The following is a 12942-nucleotide window of genomic DNA, read 5'->3' as shown; positions in this document are numbered from 1 at the left end:
TTATTTCATGTGTCCCATGAAACACTGATCTCAAGAAATGCTTCTTGAAAAAAAGGGTCACATAGATAAATAAGTTTCCAAAAGCCAGTCCACTCTAGCCCTGGAATCTCCTGGAGGTTCATTAAGCACATTTGTTTTAAAGTCTCTGAGATGTCACAAGAAACTGATCGTATTCTGCTTAATCCAGGGGGAGAGAAAAAAAAGGGGGAGTATATTGATGAGAAACTGATTCAATTTTTCGAGTCCATCTCACAGCAATGAATCTATAGGTGGCTTTTATATCTGTGCCAGAATATTGTCCAATCAATTTAGTATCAGGCAAATATAACTCACATGTTCAAACCCTACAGCAAGTGACCTCAAAATAAAGTTCCATGATGGTAATATTTTAAAAATTCAATGCTCAGCACCTCTTAAGAGAAATCTTGGGTTTCTGGAGATTCTCCCATGCAAATATTCCTGGGATGCTTACAGGTATAGTCCCAGAGCTCTCTAGGCTTGGCCAGTTTGTGATTCTAGTTAAGCTCCTTTTCCTCTCCTTTAGGAGAACAAAAGGGCTAGGGGGACCATGCTCAGACCCACGCCCAACTCACATGGTCCCGCTCTGCAGGCTGCCTGCCCTCATTCACGAGACCTTATAGATGACTCTTGGTCATATTTGTCTCCTTTCTGGCCAGCAGGGAATCTCATTTCAGAGGGATTGCTCCTAAGAGAACTGCAGGGTGCACAGGTCATAGTTTCCCCCCCCTTTTTTTTTTTGCGATACGCGGGCCTCTCACTGTTGTGGCCTCTCCCATTGCGGAGCACAGGCTCCGGACGCGCAGGCCCAGCGGCCATGGCTCACGGGCCCAGCTGCTCCACCGCATGTGGGATCTTCCCGGACCGGGGCATGAACCCGTGTCCCCTGCATTGGCAGGCGGACTCTCAACCACTGTGCCACCAGGGAAGCCCCATTCAAACTATTTTTGGGGGTGAGATTTTATGATTTCATCTACTAAATATTCTCTAAATTTCACTTCTCGCTTCCCATTCTAAAATCTTCCCCTTTTCTTTTCTTTCTCTTTTTTTTTCTTGCATTTTTTTTTCTTTCAGTCTTTCCTCTTCAGAGATGCCAATGTTAGAACTTTTTTGGAAGCCAGGCCTCTGTCACTAAATAGTGCCTGGTGACTAGTCACACAAACTGATTTTGATAATTGCTTGTTTATTTTACACATCAGGCATCTCAGGCATCATAGATCCATTGTGAAATGTTAACTTTTCTAATTCTGGTTACTAACAGTGTAGATACAGGGGATTAAGGAGGGTGGGACCACTTAAATCTTATATCATCTAACCTAAAATGGTCTCACTACAGACTAAAGAAGGTCACGGTGAGGTTAATGCCAGAGAGGTGGGGGAGGGTCGGTGTAGATACACTTCGGGAAATGAACATTGTTCACTTATGTGGCTCATCTTCAAGTCTTTTCAGGTGGGATCTGTCCAGCTCTGAATGAAATACCAGTTGTACAAATATCTCTGGAGAAGACACTGTATTGATGTATGTACCCTGTAACCCAGAACACCACTTTTTTTCTTCTAGCTTTATTAAGAGAGAATTCACAGATAGCACTGTGAAAGTTTAGGCATATAGCATCATGATTTGACTTACATACATTTTGAAATGATGATCGCAGTAAGTTTAGTGAACATCCATCATCTCATACAGAGACAAATTAAAGAAGTAGAAAACACATCCTTTTCCTTGTGATGAGAATGTAGGGTTTACTCTCTTAGCAACATTCATATGTAACGTACAGCAGTTATATATGTATATACATATATTTACACATTCTATACATATACACATTCTATACACATATACACACATTCTCTCTCTCTCTCTCTCTCTATCTATATATATATACACATTCTTTTTCATATTCTTTTCCATATGGTTTATCACAGGATATTGAATATGGTTCCCTGTGCTAGACAGTAGGACCTGTTGTTTATCCATTCTGTATATAATAGTTGGCAACTGCTAATCCCAAATTCCCAATCCATCCCTCCCCCACCCCAGGCACTGGTAGTTTTTAAATCTCCCTCCGTAATTCCAACATGAAGTCAAATTTGAGAACCAGTGTCTGACCAGTCCTTCTCAAGCTCTAATATTCATACAAACCACCTAGGGACCTTGTTAAAATGTAGATTCTAATTAAGTAGGGGTGAGACCTGAGAGTCTGCATTTCTAAAAACTCACAGGTGGTGCTGATTATGTTGGTCCATTGGTCCATAGCTCACATTAGATTAACAAGGTCCCAGGGACTTCCCTGCTGGCTCAGTGAATAAGACTCTGTGCTCCCAGTGCAGGGGGCCTGGGTTCGATCCGTGATCAGGGAACTAGATCCCACCTGCATGCTGCAACCAAGAGTTCACATGCCACAACTAAGGAGCCTGCATGCCGCAACTAAGGAGCCAGCGAATAACAAGTAAGAAGCCCACCTGCTGCAACTAAGACCCGGCACAACCAAATAAATAAACAAACAAACAAACAAATAAGACAAGGTCCCAGAGAATCTGGGTGGGATATCAGATTTCCAATGCAGGTAAAAGCCAAGATGAAGTGTGGCCAGGTGCAGGGGGTACCCCTCCCCAACAGTTCCAGCCTCTTCTAGGGTGCCTTCCTGTATGGTAGAAACAAGAAACCTAAAAACCACATTTCCCATTGCATCTACGGCTCTGAATCTGATTCCCATTCCTCTGATCCTAAGTACTCAGGTGACATTTGAACTCAGGACTGAGTTAAGTGGGAGAGGTGACAAGATAAGAGGCACCCATCTTGCTCTGTGGTTGGTAGCAAGTGTTCTAGAGCCGGGGGGGTGAGGAAGGCTACCAATGCGGCAGAGTCTCTGGTGGTCCATTTCCTCAGCATGGATTTGGGAGCTGTTCCTGAAAGTCCAACCTTCTAGACCCTGTGCCTTCAAGCCTTGTAACAATGCTGTAGGCTTTAAAATATTCCAAATTAAATCCTTTTTGCATAAGCCAGTTCTGTTCTTTGAGTGTACACCTTGACCCAAACACCAGGTATCAAAATTATAATAAGAGATAGCAAACCAGTAACACTGAATGAGCCAAGGGTAACATCTGGAACACAGGCAAAGTGGGCTCAAAACAGATGTAGCTTACAAGGAGACGAGTGGTGGAGCCATAGGACGTCCAATGGACAGGCCTGATGGCTTCCAGGATCCTTGTAAGGACATGGACTTCCCCTATATGTGAAAGTCCCCCACCTTTTGTTGCTTGTTTTTCAAAGTCAAAGACCTTTGAACTGGCATCTAGCCCTTAAGAACTCCTGGAGGTATCAAATGTTTCTTTGGGGGATCCTGAAGGAACATCTTTCTAGAAGGGTGGGGAGACTCATAACTGGTATCAACGAAGGAAGCATTAAGCATCCCTTATTTTCCCAGGATCCTATGTGAATGGGGGAGTCTCTTGAGTTTGGGGTCAAGCTGTAACTTGGATCCAAGCTACCTCCTCTTTCTTCATATGTTGATCCCAACCTTAGGAACTAAGGAATTACTGCCAGACTTGCAATCACCAAGCCTTTGGCTGTAGGTAGAATAAACAATGTATCACACACATATATGACAATCCAATAAATGTAGAAATGGCATCTTTAATAAAATTCAAAGATATTTAAAATCACTGAAGAATTTATAGCAGATATTTCATTGTGGGTTTCATTTGGTTCACAAATACTGGAAAAAACAACTGCTAACTAGTAGAGATCTACAAGCTTTTTTTTTTTACATAAGTTAAAAAAAAGAGCCCTCATACTTAAGTATTGATATCATTGCCCACTCCTTCTTGAAGTGGGGATTGTTTGCTCACAGCTGTTTCAGAAGGTCTAATAGGAAGAGTTTGTTCACAGCTGGGCAAGCGAGGAAAAAGAGCAAGGAGTCTGAACAAGGGTGCAACCTCAGGGCCCAGCTGCCTGCACTTCACATGGAGATTCTTGGTCTATATCCAGTTTGGAACCTGGGTTTTGGTTTTATTAAGAAGGCTCCAGGGCTTCCCTGGTGGTGCAGTGGTTAGGAATCCTCCTGCCAATGCAGGGGACATGGGTTCGATCCCTGGTCCAGGAAGATCCCACATGCCACGGAGCAACTAAGCCCGTGTACCACAACTACTGAGCCTGTGCTCTAGAGCCCGCGAGCCGTAACTACTGAGCCACGTGCCACAACTACTGAAGCTTGAAGGCCTAGAGCCTGTGCTCTGCAACAAGAGAAGCCACCGCAATGAGAAGCCCGCGCACCACAATGAAGAGTAGCCCCTGCTTGCCACAACTAGAGAAAGCCCGCGTGCAGCAATGAAGACCCAACGCAGCCAAAAATAAATAAGTAAAATAAATAAATTTTTAAAAAATGCTTAAAAAAACGGATCTTTAAAAAAAAAAAAAGAAGGCGGCTCCATCCTGTCTCTAATTCAAGGTCAGAGAAGTACGAGAGAAGTCCCGCGGGGAAGGTATCTGAGGTAGCAGCATAAAGGTAAAAACACAGACAAAATCCTGGGCTAGAATACAGTCATTCACTCATTCAACAAACAGTCTTGGCTATCAATTATATGGCAGGTAGAGAACTAGAATCTCTGGGGATGATTGATACCACTCTTACCCCCAGGAAGCTTGCAGTTGAGTGAGGGAGAAATGCAAATATATTGGTGACCAAATACAAGGGTAAAAGTATCAGGATGGGGCATTATCAATTAGGACCATGTTGAAAGTGACAGTGACCTATAAAAAAAGAGAAAGATTCAGTCATTTATCTTTCATTTCATATACAAACGCTACTTCAGGCTAACCAAAGAGTAGACAAAGGAAGACTTATCTTTATAAACATCTGTATTTGTTCTATCAGAGCCTAAGTATGACACAGGAAATGACTGCATCCCACTGAGGTTGGAGGAGGGGATGACGCTGGTGACAGTGCCTCATGATTCACCCAGACTAGACTTAGGTTCTCCTGAGGGTGCCTGGATGGTTGCTGCCCGCCCTCCCCAGGTGCTGCCGTTCTCAGGTGCTATGAGTCATTATCATGGGATGCCTGTCTGCTCCGGCTCTGGTTCCCTGCGAGATCAAACACACTAGCCACAGAGGCAATTGTCCACAGAGCCCTGAGCCTTGTTTCCCTTGAAAACCCGTCACAGTCACTGCAGCGTATCCATTACTGAGGTACAGGCTGTGCACACTTGTCTACCCCATTCCATTTTGCCTGGAACTGAGGGCTTTCATGGGATGTGGGATTTTCAGATCTAAAGCTGGGAAAGTCCTGGGAAAACTGGGACAGATTGTTTACCCTACGACCCCAGATATTTTGAGAAGTTACAGTAGTTGGTTTGAAATCCAACTGAATCACTTTTGCCCACTTGGTCTTATTCTTTCTAGCTTGGCCCAGGCCATAGCAGTTTGGGTGAAAAGTAGAATAAATGCTTTTTGCAATACCTTGTGTGATTTATATAGGAGGATTTGATGGAAAACCACCTTGCAATAAACACACACACACACAATCTAAAAGCAACAGTGCCATACAGCCTACGGCTCTGGTCCCTCAGCCCTTCACACAGTTATCTGTCATATGAGCTTGATAAATATTTGATATACTGTTGAACCAAGTTTAACTGAGTACAGGGTTGGATCATATTCAAAATCTCAGGGCCAGAAAATCTGGAGAAACTGGGCTGTTCCAGAAATTCTTCACAGCAGTAAATACAACAAGACTTCATAGTGGAAATATAGTGAGTTACCATCACCTCTGGCGACCAAACTGATCTTTCAGTAGAGAGGATGGTCTGCCACCTGGTGGTAACTCTTAGCATTGTTCCCTGGTAAACCACAATTCATGTGTTGGGTGAATTTATTGGGCATAGAATTCCTGAAGGAAAGGTAAGGGCTGGGCGAGTCCCAATGCTATGACTATATTTCTAACCGCTAAAATAGAGAAACCTGACAGACGTTTTAATGATCTTTGAATTCTTTTACGTAATAAATCTCATAATGGGATAAAGGAAAAGATAAAGAAAACCAAAATCTGTGGAATACTGAGCGTGAACTAAACATTCTATATAAATTTCTTCACCTCACAACAACCTTGTAATATGGATAGTATTATATCTATTTTACACGTGATGAAATGGATACTCAGAGAGGTTAAGACATTACTCCGAGATTAAACAAGAAAATAATGGGTACAGCACAATTCTTCCTGGCTCCAAAGCATGAATTCAGGCTGTTACACTGCATTTTGCCAAACAATTAAAAGATCACTTAAAAATTAACTTTATTGTGGTGTAGTTTACATACAACATAATTATATGTTTAACATTTTATGTTGTAATACTTATAGACTCACAGGAAGTTGCAAACATTTTATACCTTACCTAACTACAGTAACAGTAGCAAAGCCAGGAAATTGATATTGCTACAGTACATGTGTGTGCACTTTTTATTTTATCACGTAAAAATTCACGTAAGCACTACTGCAATCAAGAGACAGAACTGTTCCATCACCACAAATACCCCTGAAAATCATGCCGTTTTGTGTACCTCTCAGCCCACAGGTAGTGATGCTGTGGGCTAGAAATGCCAAGGCTATAATGTTCTTGACAAGCCCCCTCAGACATTTCCCCTTTTGGAACCAGTGTTGTGGCTGGACCGGCCCTTGTGGTTCTTATTATGATTACAAGACACACCTTGTCAACAACCATCAGGGAACTTTGTAAAAACAAGGTTTATTACCCACAAGTCCTGGAAGGTACACAGCATGTCTGGGGCCACACAGCAAGGTCACAGGGAGAGAGAGAGAGAGAGAGAGAGAGAAAGAGAGTACGGACCTGGGGTTCTGCCTTTACTGGGCTCGAGGATGGGCTGCCTAGGGTTTCTCAGGTTTACTCTTTTCGGAATTGAAGTGTGGGAAGGGAAAACGGGGTCGCTCACTCAAATGGTCAGTTGTCGAGGTCAGCCAGGGCTTTCCAAAAGGGGAACTTCATGGTTGGGGCAGCCTGGCTCCTTAACTGCTTGTGTAATAAGCGGTGTGTTTGCTCAAGATGAATGACTTTGAAGTAGATGCCGCAGCAATCGAAAGCTTAATGTCAGACACGTACATTTTACAATCAAAAAAGCTGTATAATTGTCAGTTACTTACACTACACGCACCCACAACTCTCCCTCCCACCACTCCTACACCTTGGCAACCGTTAATCTGCTCTCCATCTCTATGATGTCATTTGACAATGTTATTTAATCGGAATCATACAGTATGTGACCTTTTGAGATTGGCTTTTTTTCACTCAATGTAATGCTCTGAGGTCCATCCATGTTGTCCTATGTATCAATAGTTCATTATTTTTTATTGATGAGTGAAGTTCCATGGAAACGATGTGCCACATTTGTTTAACCAGTCACCCACTGAGGGACATTTTAGTTGTTTCCAGTTTTTAGTATTTTAGTTTAGTTTAGTTTCCAGTTTTTAGTATTACAAATAAAGCTTTGATGCACAGTCACACATAGGTTTTTGTGTGATCGTGGGTTTCCATTTTTCTGAACTAAATGTCCAGGAGTGCAATTGCTGGGTCATATTTTAGTTGCATGTTTAGTTTTTTTTAACTAAAGTAAGTTTGCCAAGCTGCTTTCCAGAGGGTATACCATTTTACATTCCCACCAGCAATGTAAGAGAGATTCACTTTCTCCACATCCTTGCCATCATTTGGTATTGTCACCCATTTTTATTTTAGCTGTTTTAATAAGTGTGAAGTGATATCTCAATATGGTCGTTACCTGTGTCAAGCCAAAAGACACAACCAAGATAAAAAGCGAGAGAAGGTGGGCTTCCCTGGTGGCACAGTGGTTGAGAGTCTGCCTGCCGATGCAGGGGACACGGGTTCGTGCCCCGGTCCGGGAAGATCCCACATGCTGCGGAGCGGCTGGGCCCGTGAGCCACGGCCGCTGAGCCTGTGCGTCCGGAGCCTGTGCTCCGCAACGGGAGAGGCCACAACAGTGAGAGGCCCGCGTACCGCAAAAAACAAAACAAAAAAAAGCGACAGAAGGAAGGATTTATTACTTTCCTCAAGTAAGCAGAACACCAGAGGTCTTTTCCAAAGCAGTGTTGATGCCGAAAACTCGGCCTCTGTGCACCAGCGCTGAATTGAATCTCGGAGACAGTTTTGGGCAAAGTAGAAATGAATAATTTTATTGCTTTGCCAGGCGAAGGGGGACACAGTGGGCTCCCACCCTTGAAACCGTGGGTCCCAACCCAGGGGAGTTTGGTGAGGAGTTTGATAGCAATGGTTCAAGGGTGGTGCTGCTGATATGGATCAGGGTGTGTGCAGGGCCTCAGGTGGTCTCCTGATCTTCTCTGAAGAATGCTTCATCCAGCGGTTCCATCTTCCATTTGTTGGGGGTTTTCGTTCTGTAAAGAGCTCAAAGATATTGCTATGTGTATCCCTTGAGATGGAACCAGGACCCTCCTCCAAGGCTGCACTATTGTTTCTTAGCTGATCCTCCCTTGTCTCTGCATCCCCTCCCTTCCCTAATTAGCAACTGTTTGAACCTGCCCTTTGGGACTCAGGGAAGGTCAAGGAAGCTGAACAGAAAGGCCCTGGGCACAGGAGCCCCACAGGGTCCTGCCCAGTTTCACTGTCTCCTCAAACAGCAAAATTGGGGAAGTTTTAAGCTTCATGAAGGGGCTTGAGCAGGAGAGAATTCAGCACAGAACTGGGGCAAAGGATGACAGTGTCCAAACTTTAGTTGACTGAAGTCATGAGGGTCAGAAAAGGTCAACATCACCATTCCATCCTCCACCTAGGTGGGGCCGAGCTCCTGTAGAACTCAAACAGAAGGGTCAGATTGTGATGTATATCCCTTACGGAGGGTGAGAAAGGCCTGTCGAATGGCGGAAGGAGAGGTGAGGGGTCCTTGAGGGGTTTCTTTAGAGGCTAGATATAAGGGTTTAGTGACGAGAGCAAAGTTAGGGATCCAGTGTCGGAAAAATCCTATAAGGCCCAAAAAGGAGAGAATTTGTTCCGCTGTTTCCGGAGGCTGGAGTTCACAGATAATCCGGGTGCGATCGGCTGTTAGACTTTTTGCGGTAGGGGTTAAGGTGGAGCCCCAGGTAGGTTACAGAAGATACAGATAACTGAGCCTTGGCTGGGGAGACCTGATAACCGCGAGAGCCAAGGTAATTGAGGAGATCTGCAGTATGTTGTCTTGAGAGGCTGAGATGGGCTACAGAGGAGGAGGTCATCTACATATTGAAGGAGTGTGCTGGGGGTAAGGGAGCAGGAAGTGAGGTCCCGTGCCAGCGCCTGACCGAAGAGGTGAGGACTGTCGCGGAAGCCCTGGGGAAGAACTGTCCAGGTGAGCTGACTGGAAGTATGAGTATCCGGATCCGTCCAGGTAAAGGCGAAGAGGAAATAGGTGTCGGGATGTAGGGGGATAGTGAAAAAGGCATATTTGAGATCCAGAACCGTAAAGTGGGTTGTGGATGGGGGGATATGGGAGAGCAAGGTGTATGGGTTTGGTACTACTGGGTGGAGAGGAATTATGGCCTCATTGATTAGTCGCAGGTCCTGGACCAGGCGATAATCCCCAGAGGCCTTGCAGACAGGTAGGATGGGGGTGTTGCAGGGAGAGTCAGTGGGGATAAGGAGTCCCTGGTTTAGGAGTCTGGTGATAATAGGTTGTAGGCCCCTAAGGTGGGTCTCAGAGATGGGAAATTGGGGCCTTGATGGAAATTTGGAGGGGTCCTTTAGGCGGATGAGGACGGGGGAATGGTGTGTTGCTATTATGGGCTTTGATGTATCCCAGGCCTGGGGGGTCTATCAGGTTGGGGGAGATGGGAGGAGGGAGAGAGGAGGGAGGGGGTACCGCTACCAGACCGAGGAGGGGGAGCAGGAGTTGAGAGGAGGGGGCCTTAGGATCAAGCCTGGCCAGTTGGAGAGAGGCCCCTAATTGGAAGAGAACATCATGACGTAGCAGAGGAACCCAGCAGGACGGTATGACTAAGAAAGAATGAGTGAAAGGGAGCCTCTCGATGTAACATGAGAGGGGGCCGGTCTGGAGTCGGAAGGACGGTTTGCCATCAATACCCATGACCGAGATCTGGGAAGGAGAAACCGGCCCGGTATAAGTAGGCAGGACCGAATAGGTAGCCCCCGTGTCCACCAGAAATGAGATACCCGCTACATGTAGCGTTGCCCTGGGCTCGGCGAGGGTGATGGGGGTCTTCGAGTCCGGGCGCCGTCAGTCGTCAGCCAATCCCAGCAGTTTGAGTGGTAATGCCGTTGGGTCGGCCTGCCCCCCGCGTGGAGACGCTGAGGGAGGGCCAGTCGTAGGGCAGTCACTCTTCCAGTGGCCCGTTAGCCCGCAGCTGGGACAGGGCTTAGAAGGAAGTTGGGGATTGGGACATTGGTGAGCCCAGTGGCCTTCTTTTCCGCATTTGAAGCAGGCCCCCGGCGGGGTTCCCTTTTGCGGACCCCGTGGATGCTGTGATCTATGGGAGATGGCCGGCCTTAGGGTGGCTACAAGAGCTTGGGTTTGGAGAGCCACCTTTTGGTGCATCCGAGCCTGTCGGCTGGATTCTGCCAAATCCTCACGGCCATTATAGACTTTAAAGGCCATCTTTACCAGATCTCGAATAGGGGTCTGAGGGCCGTCTTCTGCCCGTTTTAATTTCTTTCGGATGTCCGGGGCTGACTGGGTAATAAAATGGGTGGCTAGGACCGTTGCCCCTGCCGGGGTGTCGGGGTCCAGCCGGGTGTAGAGAGTTAAGGCCTCTGTAAGAAGATTGAGAAAGATAGCGGATTTTCGTTAGCGTCTTGGGTTATCTCTTCTAGTTTTTCAAAATTGACCACCTTATGAGCGGCGGCCTGCATGCCAGCCAGGAGGCACGGGATCATGAGGTCGCGTTTACGGCGGCCATCTTGGCCATCCTGATAAGTCCAGCCTGGATCGGTGCCGGGTACGGCAGTCGCTCCGACGGGCATGGAGTTGTCGGTAAGGTGAACCTGATCTGCATGGTTTCGAGCAGCAGTTTGAATTCTTTCCCTCTCGTCAGGGATCAGAGTAGAAGATAGGATCACAAAGATATCGTGCCAGGTTAGATCGTAAGCTTGAGAGAGAGAGCGAAATTCTTTGATGTAGCGGGAAGAGTCGGCAGAAAAGGAGCCTAATCGCTTTTCTATTTGAGAGAGATCTTGGAGGGAAAAGGGAACATGAACTCTAATCCTTCCGCTCCTGCTACCTCCCTCAGAGGGCACAGGAGATTTGCATTTTGGGAGTCGTGAGCGCGTGTACGTGCACTAATTGGCGAAGCAAGGGGCGTGGGAGGAGAAACCGTTGAGGGAGGCGGGGGAGCGGTTGGAGGGGCCGGAGCAGGTTCGGGAGGAGGAGGGACCACTTCAGGGTAGGGTGGAGGTTGGAGAGGAGTTCTGGAGCGGGGAGTGGCGAGAGATTCGGGAGGGTCGGCTAGTGGAGAGGGGTCATCGTCAAAGGAAATTAGGGGCTTGGATGTAGGAGATGTAGAGGGAAGGGCGGGAGCGTAAATACCAGAAGGCCTGGACATAGGGGACCTCAGACCATTTGCCCGTCCTGCGGCAGTAATTATCTAGATCACGGAGGATGTTAAAATCGAAAGTCCCTTCAGGAGGCCATTTGGATTGATTGTCTAGAGGATAAGCCATCGGCTACGGAGATCTTGGGAGAAACCGAGGGCTGTAAAATTGGCTAGGAGACACCCCAGGGGCGTCTTAGGATCTGGTTTCGATTGTGAGGTTCCCATGACCCCCAGTCTGTCCCTGAGTGTATGGAGAGGGAGAGAGGCGTCCCTGGTCTCAGTCTCCAATTCACGGCAGGTCGGAGGGCAGTCAGGCGATTGGGACGTCTCCACAGTTGCCCGAGGCCCGGAGAGAGGACGGAGGAGTCCCTGACGCGGCCGCGATTAAAGACAGGGAGTCCGGCGGGCAGGGACTCTGAGGGTCGGAGGGAACAAGGGAGGGGGACTTACCCCGTTTTCTGCAGGATCGGGTAGATGAGTAGAGGTTCCCTGGTTGTCTCCTGGGGGAGGGGAGGAGCGGCCCGCACGGTAACCCGTGGGGCTTGGTACCCCTCCTGGGTTTCGGCACCAAATATAAGGAATGGCACCAAGAAACGGAGGAGAGCTTAAACAAGCTTTATTTGGGAGCGCTCCCGGGCGAGGCTCACTGGTCCGAGAGAAAGGGGCCACAGAAGTGCGCCCTGGCGAGGGTTTGGGCAGAATTTATAGGGGAAGAAGGGAAAGGGGTGTGGTGAATCCGGGAGGGCGCAGGGTATTCCTTATTTGGTGGTCTCTTCTGGTATCGTGGGGGACCGTTAGTCCCGCCCCTCGAAAGGCCGGAAGGCTGGGCGGGGTGGAAAGTCTCCAGGTCAGTTTCTGGAACTGGGTGGTCCGGAAAGTTTCGGTCTGATGCAACCTGTGAGTCTGATTGTGTTCCCCTGCCTCGGGCCAGTTGGCCTTACAATTCTTTTAAAGGTTGTGCCCTGCCCCTTTCCTGCCTGAGTCATCAATATTAAATATAATACTTTTACTGTACCTAGTTTTACTAGAAATCAAATAAGACCTTATTACTGTTAAAGTTTGTCAGCAAGAAAAATAATGGTATGAAAACGTTTTAAGTAAATAAAATAGAGGTAAATGAGATAAGAACTTTAGGTAAACTCTTTAGGAATAACTGTTTTGGGAATGTCTACTTTAAGGATAATATCTCCAGATTTTGGTAACCTGAAACAAAACTAAGTTAAACTACGAGAATTTCTTCACTATCTGGGTCATTACAAGTAGGATAAAATACTAGAACATTAATTGCTGGGCAGGCTTAAGCTTACCTACTTTTGTCTTATGAGAAACTGAAGATGTTTATTAGATACACGTCTTG

Source organism: Delphinapterus leucas, chromosome 13, assembly GCF_059928025.1.
Source record: "Delphinapterus leucas isolate spDelLeu-1000000601 "Yukka" chromosome 13, BTC_Dleu_Yukka2, whole genome shotgun sequence".
In the NCBI taxonomy this organism is placed as follows: Eukaryota; Metazoa; Chordata; class Mammalia; order Artiodactyla; family Monodontidae; genus Delphinapterus; species Delphinapterus leucas.
This window is presented reverse-complemented; position numbering follows the sequence as displayed.